The 13355-nt window shown below is 42.3% G+C and overlaps 1 protein-coding gene and 1 long non-coding RNA gene across 11 annotated transcripts in view; one reads left to right on the plus strand and one right to left on the minus strand.

Annotated features, from left to right (window-relative positions):
- The window catches only part of LEKR1 (leucine, glutamate and lysine rich 1), a 220770-nt gene extending 219950 nt beyond the window's left edge, over window positions 1-820 (minus strand). For 8 of the 10 annotated variants that reach the window (XR_014135232.1, XR_014135233.1, XR_014135235.1 and 5 more), the window contains exon 1: window positions 7-74. The gene's annotated coding sequence lies outside the window, so the exon portion shown is untranslated. Of the gene's footprint in view, window positions 1-6 lie in introns of all 10 variants that reach the window. The other 2 variants (XM_060639051.3, XM_081790118.1) reach the window with 2 other exon arrangements.
- A 2125-nt stretch (window positions 821-2945) lies between these two features.
- LOC144612768 (uncharacterized) overlaps window positions 2946-13355 on the plus strand; it is a 34905-nt gene continuing 24495 nt past the window's right edge. Inside the window, exons 1-2 of the long non-coding RNA XR_013549805.2 lie at window positions 2946-2993; window positions 4279-4361. This is a non-coding gene — a long non-coding RNA (uncharacterized LOC144612768). The remainder of the gene's footprint in view (window positions 2994-4278; window positions 4362-13355) is intronic.

Genomic DNA, 13355 nt, shown 5'->3' on the forward strand with positions numbered 1-13355 from the left:
TCTCACCTAGACCTCGACTCCGAGTGCGAACGGCTTTCCCGGTCTCCCGGGAGACCGTGGTACACGTCTGCCCGACGTCAGGGCGCGGTGACGTCACGGCTCACGCCCCTCGCCAACTCGGAGGGGCCTCCCTTGCCCCGCCCTGGGCCACACGCGCCGGGCGGAAGCGGGAAAGCTGGCGGTGGGGTTGAGAGGAAAAGGCTTGTTTTTATGCTGAGCGCTGTGTGAGAGAAGGGAGGGTCGCAAAGGGCAAGGCAGAGGAGGGCGGGCTGGAGTCGCGGTAGAGGCTGCTGGGAAGGAGGGAGATGTCCCTAGCCCCAAGACTAGATTAGAGAGAGAGACACTGCCTGCGGTGGAGGCCCAAGTCCGTGTACCTCTGACCCCAGGCTCTAGAGCCCGTGTGGCGGAGACAGCAGTGGGCAATCATTGTTCTTGAGCGGAAAGAAGAGAAGCCTGTAGAGGTCATGGGTGTAAAGGGAAGCGCTGGGCATTGCAGCGAAGGCAATTGAGAAGGCGTTAAAATTTTCATTCTAGCCCCAAAGTAGTCAAGATGTAAGGCTTAGTTCAGAAGGTATCTTCAGACCGCCTACTCACAAGTTGTTTATTTATAGAAGGCTGGTCACGTTTGCAAGTGACTTACTTTCCTTCCTTCATAAAGCAAGTATTTACTGACATACTACTAAGAGATGAGCACTGCATACCAGAATGGGGTGATGCTCTGTAACTAACCCAGGTAGGGGCAGCTATTGGTATGATTTTCAAGTGACTCATTAATAACCCCAATCTCTCCTGAATACATGAAGTCAAAAATGCAGCTCTGGGGCGACTGGGTGGCTCAGTCGGTTAAAGCGCCAACTCTTCATTTGGGCTCAGGTCATGATATCACCGTCATGGGATCAAGCCCCACCTGGGGCTCTGTGCTGAGGGTGGAGCCTCCTTGAGATTCTCTCGCTCTCTCTCTCTCTCTCTCCCCCCCCCCCTTTCTCCTTGCCCCTCTCCTGCTTGTGCATGTGCTCTCTCTCAAAATAAATAAACATTAAAAAAAGAAAAGAAATTGCAGCTCTGATACGAAAAAATATCAATGGCTTGCCAGCAGGGAAAGAAACTTGTTACCATTGAATGAAGTACAAAGAAAATTAATTAAAACCTATAGATTTAGAGGTGATCGAATGATGCAGAGCAGTGCTGAAACAGTAGTCAAACTGCTGATGATAGCTGTTAATGAAAATGACAGGACGAAGTACTGACCACTCCTAAAAGCCTTGTCCTCAAAGCACTGAAAGTCTTGGAGATAGATGTACCCTGTACCTGTACCCTAGCTGATATTTTGCCTGCCTGCCAACGACTTTCAGTTTCCACCGCTCAAAGAGCATTTTTCTTCATCTGAGAAAGATAAACAATAACTAGAGGATTGAAGAGAGGATTAGGAGAGGGGAGCCAATGAAGTGGTCAGGGACAGCATGCTTATGAGAAGCATAAAGAACTTTCACAACTATTCACGTTCAGTATGTTTCTTTGAGGGACAATGAAAATAGGACTGTTCTTAACAATGGGGAGTTTAGACATAGGTCACACACACAAAAAAGCAGTTCATCTCGATCGACTGAGTGCTTTATCTGGAACAGAAATTGCACATCTAAAGCAAGATGATTCTTAGTCTAGTTTGGCTAGTAGTATGACTATTAGCATTAATATTTATTATTTAGTGTATATAAGGAAAGGAAACACTTCAAGGATAGGAGAAAATACTGCAGAAAGGCTGTTAATTCATTCTGAGTTAATTTCATCTGTCCTTAGTCATCTCTACATTGGCCTTGAGACCGATTTTCCTTCCACCATAAATGTCCACACCATAAATGTCCCTTAGACCTGCACTGCCCAATAAGATAGCCACATGTGACTGTACAATTTAGTTAAAACAAAATAAAAAATTCCATTCCTTTATTGCACTAGCCACAGTTGAAGTTCTCAGTAGTCACATGTTGCCACGGCATCACACAGCCCATATATAGAACATTCTCCTCATCAGAGAAAATTCTACTGAACAGTTGCAGGCCCAGTAAGAATTTCAAGGATAAAGAGCATTGATAGATTGCGAGGAATAGCTTTTGTTAAAAAGTAGCAGTGAAAGGTGTTATTCCTGAGGACCACAGCACAGATGAAGAGTTGTGACAGGGTGTTATGAAATAGATTTTTTAAAAAAGTAATCCTATAAACCTTCTCCCCGGGTTCTTGTGTGTTTATTCTTGGCTGTTCATGATCTCAATCTCTCCTTCTCTCCCTCCCTCTCTCTGGGCTCTTTCCTTGTCTTTTTTGTTTTTCCACTACTCTAACTCGCCCCATTATTGGCCATACTGGAACTTATATAGAATTTAAAATGTTCCCATCATTGGCCATATTGAATAAAGTTTTGTGTTATTCAGTTATTAAATTTAATTTTTTTTTCCTTTAGAGAAAGAGAAAGCATGGGAGAGGGGCAGAGGGGGAGAGAGAGAGAGAGAGAGAGAGAGAGAGAGAGAGAGAGAATCCCAAGCAGGCTCCATGCTCAGTGAGGAGCCCAACACAGGGCTCAATCCCACCACCCTGGGATCATGACCTGAGCCAAAATCAAGCGTCTGATCATGCTCAACTGACTGAGCCACCCAGGTGCCCCTTGTTATTAAATTTTAAATCAGCTAAGTTTCACTTTTTACTGTGACTTTTAAAAGTAATCTGGTGGTAACCAAATTAAGTTCCTTTTCACCTCCTCTGTGACCTTTTTTTATTCTTTTTCCCCTGTGGGTCAATGACCCCTGAAAGAAAAAGTATAGTCCCTAGTTTTGGGAGAAGAACCTCTGTAAAGTGACTAAATGAGGGCTTTCCACAATGTCTGCAGACCTTTGTGTTGTAGTATTAACATTTATGAGAACACAGTGTCTGTGCTTTTGTTTCTGTTATGAGTTTGCCTAAGATATTGAACCAGCAGGGCGTTGTCACTCATCCCATTCATTTTGGTAAGTAATATTATTTCCCTTCCCCTTCCCCTTCCCTTCCGCCTCCCCCCATAAGAGGCATGTGGAAAAATGCGTACTTTGTTGGCAAGTCTGATAAAAACATCAGGAAGTCTACCCAAAATTGCTAATTTCAAAGTGAGTTCAGAACTGTAGCAAGGGAGCATGGCAAAATTATACTTAGCCCAACTTTATTTTTATCCTGTGAACCAGAACATAGTACCACACTATTCCCTCAAAAGTTTGAATAAAATGGTTGCAGACAGGCCTCCCAGGTTGGAAGCAACCTTCACTGCTATTTCTGAGTTCTATCCCATTCAACTACAGAATTTTTAAAAAGCTAACATTTATTGGGCTCTTTCTGTTTGCCAAACACTGGATACACAATATCTCATTTATTGAGAACGCTTCCAAATCATAACTCGGTCAGATCGTACTTACTGTTTACTTTTACCCAAATGATGGAAGTGGCCAAGGGCATGGCCCAACAACACATGAGCACTGAAGTGTACTTGGACTGAAAGTATAAGCAGAAGCACCTGGGCCTCATGTATTATGTCAGTTGACTCTGCCAGCCAGTCAGTGACCAAAAGGCATCAGCCTACTGTAGATTAGTAACATATGTAAATACTCAAAAAGCATTGAATTCTGGAAACTTAACTTTGTTTTAGACTTACCATTTTCCAAACTTTTCTGTTACAGCTTCCAGTTTTCAAAAAAGTGGTCAGCTACAAGTGACGATTTGCTTTGTTTTACTCACCCCAACACATTTTATTCCCACCAAGATGTGGATTAGATTTTTTTCATAATACTGTTTTTTTAACTGCTAATCAACATTTAAAGTTGTAGACTCCTTTGTAAAGCTACTTTGTATATTTTGGATTTTTTGGGGTTTTTTTTAATGTTTTATTTTTATTTATGTTGAGAAAGAGAGAGAAAGAGGGAGGGAGAGAGCACAAGTGGGGGGAGGGGAAGAGAGAGAGAGGGAGAGAATCCCAAGCAGGCCCATGACCTGAGCCATGACAAGAGGCAGAATCTTAACCGACCAAGCCACCCAGACTCCCCTACTTTGTATATTTTGAATTCCAAATAACCAATCTAAAGGTGGCTTTGGCCACAAAATACTATTTGTGGGGTTTTGCTCTGTATATTTTTGAATCCATCCCATGTGTAGTATAAACTTTAAGTATGTAATAAAATAAATGTCACACTGTTTAGCATCTCTCTCTAGGAGTTCAAATGTGTTGTGATCTGTGCAATAATAAGTTCTATACTGAATTCTTTTTAGCCCTAAGAATGTAATTGTTGAACAAAATTCCCAATGAGACATCAGGCCTTTCAGTGATAAATGTCAACTCTCAAATATTAAAAGTAAGTCAGACACTACAGTGAAACCTTTAATGATTATAAATGTACTCTCTTGTGGTCCGTTCACTACTGATAAGAGTTTTAGCCAAAAATGTACTGTTTGCCAAATATAGTTTAATATTTGTTACATGAATATATTTCTTTTTGAGACATAATTGATATATCACATTATATTAGTTCCAGGTATACAACATAATGAGTCAATATTTATTTATATATATTGTGAAATAATCACTACAGTAAGCCTAGTTAACATTCATCACCACACATAATTACAAATTTTTTTCTTGTGATGATAGCTTTTAGGATCTATCTTCTTAGCAACTTTTCAAATATACGATACAGTCACTATGCTGTACATTACATCTCAAGGATACATTTACTCTCATGAACATATTTAAAAACAAAAAGAATAAAGCTCTCATGGCACTGACTTAAAACTCTTGTAATGAATTTGATACTCAAATATATGGCACTGATAGTTCTTTAAACTCTTAGCATCCAATACACAGCCTATAATAAATGTTAATGAATTCAAAGACTGAAAATTGAGAACTGCCTTATATATTTAAAAAACAGCTTTTGTAGAATTTGCTTGTTTAATGAAATTATAGCTCATTTCTGAGATTTCCATAGGATTCTAATGAAGCATCTGAGAGTCTAATTCATATGTGTTTTGATAAGTGATTGGCAGAAGTGATTTCATTCTACCTTTGTAAAGATGAAATTCATGTTTTGGTACCTATAATTTTAGCTAGCAGTGGAATTTATATGAATCAAATTATAGCAACTTTCTTGTCATTTTGTTATATCTCTATTAACAGAATGATTTGATTCTATTAAATAAGGAGTTTTGAATCATCTTAAAGATATTTTCTTATGAATTATTGATAAAAAATATATCAAATAATATTACCAACCCTATAAAACAGAAGAAAAAGATTAAAACACTTAGAGTAGCCCTGGTTTGCAAGGGTTTAGAACAATAGCATTCTTAAACATTGCTTTTAGGGTCAAAAATTTTAGGGTAATACATTTATTATGTTGTAAACACCCTGAAATATTCAAAACTATTGTAGTAGACATTTGAACCCCCTTCTTCCTTTTGTTCAACAATCCAAACCTCTTCACCCTCCCCTTTCCCTCCCCTCAAGCACAAGTGAATCAGCCCAACTCCAGGAATCAGCTCAGAATAGGTCAATTCTGCTAGCCCCTTCCCCTTAACCAGTGGTTTAAATCAGAAATGGGCTTATGACCCAATTCTGATCAAACAGGCCCCAAGAGAAGCCTGCTAGAAGCTTTTGGGAGGCTTATTTCTTATTAGTACATATATTTAGTGTTCATGACAGTCTCCTTTATAAATAATGTTTAAAAGCTGGAAAAGCCAAAACATGAAATAAATAGATATATCAAATATCAAGATTGTGCACCTGTTAGAAATGATGATAGGGGCACCTGGGTGGCTCAGTCGGTTAAGTGGCCAACTTCGGCTCAGGTCACGATCTCGCGGTCCGTGAGTTCGAGCCCCGCGTCGGGCTCTGTGCTGACAACTCAGAGCCTGGAGCCTGTTTCAGATTCTGTGTCTCCCTCTCTCTGACCCTCCCCTGTTCATGCTCTGTCTCTCCCTGTCTCAAAAATAAATAAAAACGTTAAAAAAATTAAAAAAAAAAAGAAATGATGATATAGTTCTTTGGTGATTAATGTCCCAAGCAAGTTAAAAATATATTATAAATCCCCCTAAAAAGTATTCCAAATAGCATTCTAAATATACATTTTGTTATTTATGTCTATAAATATATATTTTAGGATACCAGAGCACTTCACAGAATCAACAGAAGAGCTGAATAACCAAGCTTCAAGAAAGCAGGAAATAAGCCTGCTTTGAGAACTTCAGATATGAACTCTTGAACTATAAAAAGTCATGGAGTCTCAGCCCTTTAAATCTACCACTTAATGATGGTTCTCTTACAGTCTCTGCACATGGCCGACAGTCTGGTTTTGTCACCAAGAGGAAAAGAGGAGGTTTCTGTTCCCGACCTCCAGTTAGAAAAATGCTGGGAAGTGACTCTGGCACACCTTAAGTTATACAACAATCCCTTGATCAAACTGCTGAAGCTAGGAGGTATCAGGTACATGCTTCCTGACCAGTTGTGAGGATCATATAGGCAAAGCCACACATGATGAACCTCCCTTTCTAATTATAGGCCTAGAAAAGTAGAGGGGCAGTTCTGTAGCAGATGAGTGCTGGGCATACAAAATAAACATCCCCACATACACTTAAGAATTAGTTAGCTGGGAAAACATGCTAAAACTAAACAGTGACTTTTGCTCTAAGAGAGAAGTGGGGAGGTAAATATGTGTATTTTGAAAAATACTTCCTAGGACTTTATGGTAGGTATCCTAACCCAGCAGAATCCCTTCTTCAATAATAGTATGTTACCTGTATAACAAAAATAAATGTGTGTGTGTGTGTGTGTGTGTGTGTGTGTGTGTGTAACTAGGCACCTTAGGTCTAAGGGTAATAGTAATAGGGAAATAAATGAGAGCTTAGATCCACCAAATTAAAGTGTAATTAATAGCAAATAAGCTAATGTTGAATTTGAAAAACTTTTAGTCCATGGGAATGGTTTTGTGTGTTAAAATGTTTTGGTGTTAATAGGTTTGATTTGCCCTCCAAACTTGATTTAGCTGGAAATCTACAAACATACAAGTAACAATAAATAGATATCTGAGCAAAAAACACTTTTGATTACATGATCTTGACAAGGCGTCTTATTATGTCTGTAACCTTTTCTTTTCATTTTTAAATGCTCTTGGGACTCTTGAGTCGCCGTACACAAGAGGTCTCTCCAGTCTGCCAGGGAAATCAGGTACTTCTGATTTAAAAAAAAAAAAACAAAAACGCTGGAAAGAACACTTTTAGGAGGAATGACAGCGTGCACAGAATCCCGACTATGTTATTTCATTTTTGTGCAGAGTGGACAAAATTGCCTCCCAAAGCCGCCATCCTTGCTTTGTTCCTTTCTGTGTAAGCATGTCACACAAACCGCACCTGTGCGCCCTGCCTCTTAAAGTTTTCTTTGTAAAGTTTCCTCGGCGTGATTGCTTATTGCTTAAGCAGCTCTGGTTCCCAGTTTGTCTAATAACATCCTGTGTGAGCGGGTTTTATTACCGAATGTTACCGACGTTCTGATAACAAGGAGATGCGTGTCCTCCCCGGTGAACTCACTCCCTTCCCCAGAAATATAGCGTGACTCCATTCCCGGCTGGGGTTGTAAAAGTGGAAACCCGGCGCCGCCCTCCGGCACCTGCGTCTCCCGCCCCGCGGCGGCGGCGACCGGCCAGGCTGCAGAGGGCAGCCACCGGCACGAAGTGCGTGCGGCCGCCGGCCGGCAGGTCACGCAACCCCGGCGGCGGCGGCCCCGCCCCCGCCGCCTGCTCTCGGCGCTTCCGTGCTCGCTCAAGGCTTCCTGGCGGGCATCGAGCTCTCCTTGCGTGCCGACCCGGCCGAGTAATCCGGCAAGGAATCCCTGATTCCGCCTGGCTCTCGGCACACCGCGCCCTCCGCCGACTTTAGCCCGAGAGGGTGATGCCCTCAAAGCCAGAAAGTTTCCATCTCCGCTGCTGGAAAGCAAACACCTCGGGCGGCGGAGGGAAGAAGAGCAACGCCGGCGAGGAATCGGTCTCGCCCCGCGGACCCCTCTCGGTTTCCTTAGCAGGAGTGGCGCCTGCTCGGCGCCTTCCAAGCTTGGCGGCTCCGTGGTGGGGGGTCTCGGGTCACAGCGGCATGGGGGTGGGAGGGGTGGGGGCTCCCGCCCTGCCCGTATTGCGCGGAAAGGAGTCGGGCGGCCCGCCCAGGGCAGGGAGACCCGAGAAGGGGCCCCCACGGCGCCCCGACTGCCGGGAACCCGGCGCGCGCTGACGCCCGGGGCGCGCGGGAGGCGAGCTGCGTTGCCGGGCGACTGACCCCGGCGACCTGGCGCCTACTCCAGAACTCCAGTGGGTGGCAGCTGTGCCTCAGGGGGCCCGCTGAGGCCTAAAAGGGCGAAGGCCAACGCTTGGGAGGTTATTTGTGGACGTCCGGGGACCATTTTCTGGAAAGAGAATGGTGGCGTTACTAGAAGTAGTAGGGACTTCCTGCATCGCGGGCCTCGAAGGGGCCACCGGGGCGCGTCTCCCTGAAGACTCAGGGGTGAGCAAGCCGGCTGCCCCCGGGGCCTCTCACGCTACGCCTGGTGCAAGCGAGGAAGCGCGTGTCGTGACGACCGGCGATGAGATCAGTTTGCATTACCACAGCGTCGGGGCTGGCGAGTGCAGCCTGTCACGCAGCCGCTGCCTGGCCCAGACGCGGCTCTGCCCTGGTGGCCGTGGCTGCGACCGCCCCTCGCGTCGGCTCCGGCAGAGGGAGCTGGGGGTGAATCAGCCCCTTCCAGGCGGTCGCGCGGGAAGCGTCAGAACTATTCCCGGAGGCGGCAAGGGGGTGGGGAGACCGAGAAGAAAACCGTGCGAAATGCAACTTGCGCAGTCTGGGGTGCTGGACTCCGAACAGCCCTGTTGGCACACTGAAAATAACCTCTGTGAATCGGTGTCTTACAAGTGCCCAGTAGGTAACTGTCTAAAAACCACTACAAGACGGAACTCAAGCGTCATTAAAATGTGCCTTTAATTTGTTTATATTACTTCGTTTAACAGTGCACATGGCTTGCAAATGCGTGCGTAAAATTTAATTTATAGAGTCAAGTCTGTAGGCATGGTTTGGCAAGAGGAATAATTGCAAATTCGGTTAGAGAGGGCACAAACATTACTTAAAAGGATAAATGAACTGAAAAAAAAAAATTCAGACCATGACACGAGGAAGCCATTACATTCATCTTTTCATGGTTTTGAACATCTTGTACCAACTCAACCATAGTCCGAGATGGAAACTTCTAATTAGACACAGAAAACGCAAGTATTTAGCTGTACAAGGCAAACTTTTTTTTTAAGTCCTGTGTTATAGATACGTGATTGACATCCATAACGTGGAGAAGTAGATCTTTAAATTTTTTTGTATTTCAGTCATTTCCTTAGTGAGTCAATGGTAGGTATGTCACTATGAAACGATTAGGATTAATCACAATGTGTAGAAAAATCTCGGCTCTGAATTTAAACATCCGTTATGAGATTTTTTTTTTAAAGATTGTAATGTTTATACAGTGTGAGTTCAGTAAGGAGGTAGGGACTTGACCCTAAGTGCTTAGGAAGCTGCATTAAATGAATATTTTCAAGGAAGGAAGAAATGAGTGAGTGAATGAACATATAGGCAGTACTCTGATAGAGCTGTGAATTAAAGTGTCATGAGTAATGGCAGCCCTACCTCTGCTTCATGACTCATCCGTGATCCTCCTATGATGGAAATAATGCTCACAGCATAGGTACCTCACCAGAGGTGTGGGGAGGAGTGTTCCTTACTCACAAAAGGTGCTTTGAGATCTTTGGAGGAAGGTGATACATTCAGGTATTATAAATAATACACTGCTGTTATGACAACCCATATGTAAAATTACAAGAGTATAAAATAATGTTTGAATACAACTATGCCACCAATTTTGCTTTGTGCTTAGTTCATCAAGTACTGAGCTACAGTGTGGGAGGCTTCATCCTTACATGAACTAGTTGGCTTATAGATGTTTCCCTGTCAGTTAACAAGTATGTGCAAGGAAAGTTTTAAATACGCATTGAGTTGTATTTGTGGTGATGGTTTTTTATACGAAACCTGAGACTTCTGGCCTGTGAAGTGCCTAGGAGAAAACTAATTTTTGATGACTCTTCATAATTTGATCTGTGGAATCTTGAAGATGAGAGATCTTCTTGGTTTAATTTCCTATTGCTCAATGACTGTCTTGGATTAGAGATTTACTCAACATATTAAGGGACCTACTGCATGTCAGACATGGTGCTAGGGGTTAGGGATAGAGCAGTAAACAGACAAAACTGAAGGATTACCTAATATTTCAGTGTTTTCGATCTCTAGGTAAATGCAGATCACCTTAGAAATAGTAACACATGACACATATCTTTGTGTCAATGTAAAACCTGTTCCTGGTCTCAGCTTTTACAAGAGATCTCTAGAGAGGGAAAGGAAAAGTCAAAACCATACAAAACAATACTGCTATTTTCCATCATCCTGCATATCAAAGTTCCCTCATCTTTCTTAATACCCTCTGCCATCATTTGAAGGCTTACCCATGCCCTTTTTGCCAAGGCACCACACACTTGTGCAGTTTGTTGACTATATGATGGTGACTTGCAGAGGAGGTGGGTAGGCATTGAATTCCAGCCCCTACCTTTACCTGCTAAGACGTGTATTGTATCCACCCGACAAAGGAGTATCCTTTTCTAGCTTTTGTTTTGTTTCTTTTTTTTTTTTAGAAAGAGAGGGTGGGGGAGGGGCAGAGAGAGAGAGAGAGAGAGAGAGAGAGAGAGAATCTTAAGCAGCTCTATGCCCAGCGCGGAGCCCAATGTGCGGCTCAATCTCACAACCAGGAGATTGTGACCTGAGCCAGAATCAAGAGTCAGATGCTTAACCGACTGAGCCACCCAGGCACCCCTCTTTTTCTAATTTGATCATAGCACTGTAGGGCCACAGTGGCTCTCTTGGTTCTTCAGAGTTCTCAGGCAGCTAGTTCCCATCTGCCCCTTGACATGTATTTTCATGTTATGTTGAATAGCACTGCTCTGAGCTGCAAGACAGGGAACATTGGGGGATGGGGAGAAGCCAAGGCTGAAGAAGTGAACCAACAACCCCTATCAGCTTCTAAGATATTTAAATAATAATCAGATAAATGAAAACTAGCTGAGGCATGATGCTGTGTGAAATGTTCTGCAGCAAAAAGGAAGCAATGGTAGAGCAACAAAACTGCCTTTTCAGTTTTAGTAAACTGGAAGAACTGTCAACTCACAACAGGTTGCTTCAGTATTGCATTGCAACTGAAGAACATGATACAGTCGGACCACACGGCTCAACCTTTTGGCAGAGCTCATTTGTGGGATTTGATATCAGATGATTTGATATAGGATAGATGTCCTGCTGAACCCTAGGGATGGCTTTGGGTATTAAAGTGTTTTCCTTTTGCCGTTGCTAACTTCTCTGTGGTCTGTTGACATTACGTCATGTTGCAAACAATGAGTGGTAGAGACTGCAGTGTCAGGATGTAGTGACCTGATTAGTCCAAACTCCTGCAGGGGAGACGGGCAAATAGATGAGCCCCAACAGGACCTGAAGAACCATGTCGTTTTGAAATCCTGGGTGGATGGGCCACGCCCTGTGTACACCTTAAATCTCTTGGTGCTCTGAAGGTATAATCGTTGCTCAACAACTCCCAGGACGGAGTAAATTAGTTCTTTATATGATTTGATGATGATAAAAGTTTAAATGTAACTTATTAAAATGTGCAAATGTGGGCATAATAAAAATATATTTTAAAACTTGGAATTAGTATTATATGAGAACATGAAAATGAACCAACTGCATTAACACCTTTTTACAATATATTCTCTTTCTGACAGTAGTTAAGCAGTTAGATTTGTGGCTTAACACACAGCCCTAAAGCAAATGTAACATATGAAGGAATATGATTACTTTATACTGCACAATTTATCATTTTACTTAGCAAGTAAAGATTCCTAGGGTATTTCTTAAATTGATTAATGATTATTGTTTCAAAAACCTTTGGAGAATATTGCTTTGAATTTTATTGAAATCAAGAATATTGCTTTTCAGTTTTCAAGTTGGGGAAACAAATAGATTAAGTAAAACATGCCATGAATCCTATACCCACCAAAGATGAGAATTAAAGCAATTGTGGAGCTTTACACGCAGAGCATACCTGGTAAATGTAGTTTATTGCTATAAACCGATTAATGTAATTCCCACTCTTGCAATAATAAATGTTGCATGTAGATTGTTTTCTGTTTGAGAACAGATACTGCCACTTGTTGATATTTACATTGCTAGTACCCTGCAATTGATGATGATTGAATGAATCAATTAATGAACGAGTATGAGAGAAAACCCCTAAGAACTGACCTCCAAGCACTCCATTCGAATCCCTAGACTCTCCCAGTTTCTCTCTTGCTCAGTGCCTTCCCAGATCATTGATGCTTTACTTGAGCAATCAGGAAAAAGGAAGCAATCCAGATGGGAGGCTAGCTGTGGTCAGATGCCTCTGAAATGAAAAAAAGTATTTGCAGATGTTTCAACAAGTGCAGGGGTTGAGCTGAGTCTAGACCACAGGAAACAACTTCCACACCTTGGGGCTACTACAATAAAGGTATCATCACTCACCAACACAGGGTTCTGTTGGAAACTTGAAAAGGCCCTCAGGATCGGAATGCTGCATGAATCCAGACTTGCCTCAGGAATGCCGCAAGTGATCAGAACTAAGTACAGAAATTAATATGATTTGTAAAAATGGCAATAAAGATCATAGTTACCTGGGAATCAAATCCTTTAATCACTTTAGACAAAGCTAATGAAACTAAAAGAAACCATCATTGATTTTGAGAGTCTCCTTCTAAATTAGTTGGCCTTTGGCTTTTAGAGAGCAAAGTTCAAATTCCAATTCCTGTCTGACAGGAAAATAAGTCAGATACAAAGTAGATAGATAGTCTTTAAGCCTCCAAACTGGAATAGCAGTGCATAAAGATCTGAATCTTGAAGAGACTTTGTTTTTAGAGTTGCTGAATTCATTCATCTACTCTGATATTTTCCACTGTGCCTTTTGAGGCTGTTCACTAGATTTATGATATGTGCCTGTGTTAGCTGATCTGTTCAAATGTAAATAAATTTTAGACTTTTTAATGAAAAGTGCTAAATTCTATTCTGTGCATGCCCTCTTCCTGAGCACATTAGCTTTTTAGCTGCACAGCGGATGGTGAAGCACATGGTCGTAAGTACCAATTGCTTAATAAGATACTAATAAAACACAAAGGCACTTTAAAAAATGCTCAGAACTA

Source organism: Panthera onca, chromosome C2, assembly GCF_046562875.1.
Source record: "Panthera onca isolate mPanOnc1 chromosome C2, mPanOnc1 haplotype 2, whole genome shotgun sequence".
NCBI lineage: Eukaryota > Metazoa > Chordata > Mammalia > Carnivora > Felidae > Panthera > Panthera onca.